Source organism: Opisthorchis viverrini (genome assembly GCF_000715545.1).
Source record: "Opisthorchis viverrini unplaced genomic scaffold opera_v5_257, whole genome shotgun sequence".
Classification (NCBI taxonomy): Eukaryota; Metazoa; Platyhelminthes; class Trematoda; order Opisthorchiida; family Opisthorchiidae; genus Opisthorchis; species Opisthorchis viverrini.
This window is the reverse complement of record NW_008751913.1, coordinates 8883-13997: the sequence shown is the minus strand read 5'-3', so window position 1 is coordinate 13997 and position 5115 is coordinate 8883.

Here is a 5115-nt window from a genome sequence, read left to right as displayed (position 1 = left end):
GCAATCTGGACAGAAACTGACAACAAGAACGCTACTGACATCGGTTGGCAGCCATATCTTGTAGTGTCTCCAACCAGGCACAGTGAGGATCAGTCCCCATCCTGGAAGGCGAGTAGCATGGACAACGGAGACCGGTTAATTCAAATATCTGCCGGCCACAGACTGCTCCTTTGCAGTACGAATTTCCGGAACAGCGGAAATCGCTTGACAACGTGGTGTCAACCAACAAACCAGTCCCGAATCCAAACAGACCATACTGCCATCAGTTATTGGTAGCGAGGGTCGATCAATGCCTGCCACTCCTTCTGGAACATCAGCGTGGACTTCGACTATGCACTTGTACGCCACTCCTTTTCATCGCGGTTTTCAGGTGCACCCAAGACACGCACACCTTGCTTAGCCAGTGAAAAGCTAGTAGACCCACGAGTCACACGAAACTATCACAACCAGCTCCTCGAATACCGTCCGGATATAAACAGCCACTGGGAAAGTATATTCAAGCGCTACTGAAATCCGGAATGCCTGTTTGCAGTACAACCCAGCCAACCTCACCCAACCATTGGATCTCTGATAAGGCCGTGTCTTTGCTGGAGACCCAGCGACAAATTCCACCTGGCCGCCACCACAACTCCACCCGGCGCATCATCCGACACTAGGTGAAAATGCGTGCCCGCGCAGACCGATAAGCTTGGTGGACCCGAAAGGTTGAAGAAATGGAAGATGCCGAGAATTCTGGAAACTTGCGCAAGTTGTTTCACTTGATTCGTTCGCTTGGTCCTCGGAAACCACTTGTCAGCGAAATAATCAGGGACCAAAATGGCCCCCTGATATGCAGCAAAGCAGAACGTTTGGACCGCTTGGCACAGTACTTCGAGCAGCAGTTCAGCTGGCCATCTGCCACCTCCACTCCAGAAACCTGGCCTTCAACAGAAAGGCGGACCGTAAATATGGGGTCAGTCTCAAATGCCCGAGTGCATTTCTCTAATGAAGCGTCATCATGCTGCTGGTCCAGACGACCTTCCACCTGCTATTTTCAGGGATGGTGATGGGCTCCTTAGCCAGTGCCTGTCTAACTTGTCTGGGTCTATCCGCAAGAAAGAGAAGGTTCCGGGTAAGTTGGGAGAATCGATAGTAGTGCCCGTCTTCAGAAAGAAGACTCATAGTGAATGTAGTAACCACAGGCGTTAGTTTGACTCTTGCTGTGACAAGCTTCTGCATCACTGATTTTTCGATTTGATCGATCGGTTTAACTATATTCGCTCAACAGGTTATGCTCCAGAAGTTTGCAAACACAATCCGATCCCTATATTCACGTACTTCCTGGAAATGATGGAGGATTGCCACAACTGTATTTATAGAGTTATCACGTAATATCCCACAACGTGGGGCTAGAATGTTCGTGACAGGGGAAGGAGCGCCGGGCTGAATGCATGGTCTTCACGGACCCACTGATTGACACACAGGAGCGAGGCTTTCGCCCAAATCTCCCGAATGGGTTTTGTTCTTGTCGTCCAGGAGCCGGTAACATTCTGGCCAATCAGGGCATGGATTCCTGTGATCCACACTGTGCTTGTGACTCATCCGTCGGTGGACTTCAAGTTCGGTGCTAATTGGCACCATGAGTGCCATCCTCTTTGGCCTTTCGGTATGTCTCAATACCATGAATAGAGGGACTTCTCTCCTGATGGCCGTGTTGTATCTCTATGTATGTGTGAATAATTACCTCCCAGTTTCTCCAAGGCACGGTGTCATTTTTTGCGGTTCCTTCCGTAGAACACATTATTTCTCCTGGCATTTTGTTGGTTGTGATCCGGTCTAAGGACCAGTTTTCGTGAGGTGATATTCTATTTACGGGCCGCGTGGATTCCTTGAACTAATAAGCTCAACATGAATTCAGCTTCTTGGCAAGCCTCCACAACTGTGCATTATTTAGGAATACTATGAATACATGCTTTCCTACCTCGTTCCTTATTTCTCTGATGCTGTAATGTATCTTTCTTCTAGAACGAGGTTGACCGCAGGTATTCTTGCGTTTCTTCGGATGGTTGCTGCTGTGGTCCAGTGTCTGATCTGAGCGTTTCCGCCTGAGGTGTACGCGTGCTTCCGGTGTCCAATCTAAGGTTCTGTTCACCGCGGCGTCCAAAATGTCAATAGTTCCCCACCGCAAGTTCGAATGTAAGTTTAGTATGCTCAAACGTGCTATTGGGTAATCAGCATTGTTTATCACCATCATGATGCACTCTTTGTCCGCGAGTGATATTATGATTGTCTCATTATTTCGTAAACTTCTGAATGAGTATCGTTTCCGTTTCGTGCAGATTCCTGTATAACTTTCTGTCGGAGGTGCTGTTGATCCTCTAGGTTACTTCGTTTCGCCTCAAGGCGTGCTGTAAGCTGACTATGTTATCTAAACGGAATCAGTCCTCGACGTTGAATTTCAAAGGCTGAGTTGGCAGCCAGATGCATGATGATCTAAATCTCATATTCACTTGGTTCGTTGTTTCTTGGGATTTTGAGGAGTTCAGTTTACATGACTTCTCTACATTGTCACCTTGGCGTCTTTAAATTCCGCCAAATGGTATAAACCATTTTAACCATGCGAGTTGTCCTGCAATCACGGACTAGTTTTTCGCATTTTTTGAGATGATAGTGGTCTTCTGCCATCGCCAACCTCACAACTCGTTTGCAACAATGACTTGAAACATCCCAAGCAGTTTGATTATCCGGATTCGGTTTGTGATTAACACTAGGAGACATCATGTTACTACGTAGATGCTCGTGGAAGAAATATATTTTTTCCCGTGCAGAAGCTTCTCGGCATGCGAGGCAACCCCCGACGAAAAGCTTTATTGTGCCCAAGTCTATCTGCTATTGAGTCTAATGTTGGATGCTCATACAGTGCTGGTGGTTATGGTTTCGTTCAATGTGCTGGGCAATTTGATAGAAAACGTTCTATCGACAGTTAAGATAACTTCAATGAGCTTCCAAGTAGTGTAGTAGATCCTAGCAAAGACCAGTGAATGTGCTTGAGTGAAGGTAAGTGTGTGGTAATATCTATGATGGTAAACGGGCAGACCTCGTTCTTGGAATGTCCATTTTTGTTACACTTTCTGAATCATTTCATAAAATTTTTACCCAACGAAATTTATTTAAAAAGTTTGAATTAGGAAACAGTGGCCTCAACAGCAAGAACAAGGGCCCGGACGGTGGGTTCACCTTATATCAAGAAGACATTTGAATTTGCAGCCGAATTTTTAGCCCAGGAAATGTCCACAGACCCCAAAAAGAATGTCAGATTACGAAAACAGATGTAAAGATTTAAGGACAACCAGGATAAAACCATGAGTTGAAACCATGAGCTGATGAATTATGTTGGGCAGCATGCGAGTTTCTACTAAATATTTCAACATTGGTAGCATTCCCCTAAACTGTCTGACAATATGCAAGAATTTCACGTTTGATATGCGTCCTGGTGTATGTTTAGGCGATGTATCACGAATTTTGTTAGGAAAAATTGATGCGCCCTCATTTGGCATTGAAAACAAAAATGCAACTTCAGAGCGTCCATGCGTTCGTGCTCTCGAGAAAGTAGTTATTAATCCGGCCGTGCGAAGTAAATTCGTGTGATTACAAGTGTCACGGGTAACAAACAAAAAGGTTTGTGCCGAAAACTATCATATTGCCGTTTATATTAACAGAACCGCAAACCCAAGATTCTTGCAGAGCAAAACAAATTATTTTTTCGTGGAGGCGTTGGATTTTTGGCTCCTTCTACGATGCCGTTAAATGTGTTTCGAAACTAACGTGAAGCCGTATATGGGAAAATTTTTGTGGCCAAGTAACCAGCTTATCCCCAGGCGCATCTCGTTTTACAGAAAGCGATTTGGAGATAGTAATTTGAAGCCCTATAATCTCCCTGGAGAATCATAGTTTAATCCGAACTATGTTAACTCACTCGAAGGCGCGGTATCCATTTTTCTGGTTTCTACAGCGGTAAACTGAGACAATCTGCGAAACCAAAGAAAGATTTTTGAAGTTGTTTTTTCCAAGTCAGCCAAATCATATGGCTTCGCTTTCGCTTTTGATGTTTGGCGGGATTTTTGTATCAGAAAGCACACTTTATATCAATTTCCGGGGCAGGTCCCATCTTTACCGGTGTGGTGAGTCCATGCAGGTAACATTCCGCTATCTTGAGCATAGCACCCCAAAAGTAAGCTTCTATCGACAGGCTTTTCACAGGCACGTCACACTGAAAACGAATAAGTTCATAATGTTGAAAAGCCATCCCCGGCCAAGGGATTGGGCAACCATTCACTGTTGAGGCCTCCTCATCAGCCAGGCGCATGAGTACGCGCGCCACATTTACCATTGGCAGCCAAGTGAACCAACGGAGAATACAGTTTTGGTGAGAAGGAGCCGACTCTGCTCAGATCTCGGCAAAAGTTCCGCTGTTCCTCCTGGAGGAACCGGGTGTGAATGTTGTCTAGCTTCATTAGTAGAAAAATATCTCCTTCAAGTTGTAACGAAATACAAGCCGATTTCCCAATAAATCTCCAGTATTTCACATAGGTGAGAGTAGGGGTAATTCACAGAGGTACTTAGGTACGGCAATACCACATGTTACCTCCGATATTTACAAACGACGCAACGGAATCCCTGCTTAATCTCTATGGAGATATTAATCTGCTTTTATGCAGCGGACCAGCAGACCTGGGCCAAACGTCAGCCAAACATCAACCTAGGCGCGAAAAGGCACTCGCAATCACGCAGAAAAATATCGGATTTCGAGGGTACTTTGGAGACTCCAAATTTGCCAGGTTTTGGATTCATGCGTTATTGCTTGTACGACGTAAGCATGCAAATCGTCTGCACCTGGTGGCCCGTAATGCTCGCCCATATGAACAGACCACTACCGGCAAACGGAAACGCGCGTGCCGATAGCGCTAGCTTCACATACAATGCTCCCCTTTGCTTCCACAGATTAGCGACAAACATGCTATTCAGTATTTCGCTTATGACAACTATTTTTCGGAAAGTACGATATATTTGAGTTTACTAGTTCATGGGTAAAAATGTCTGTGCTCAATGCGCTTGTATGCAAGCTTCCAGTATGAG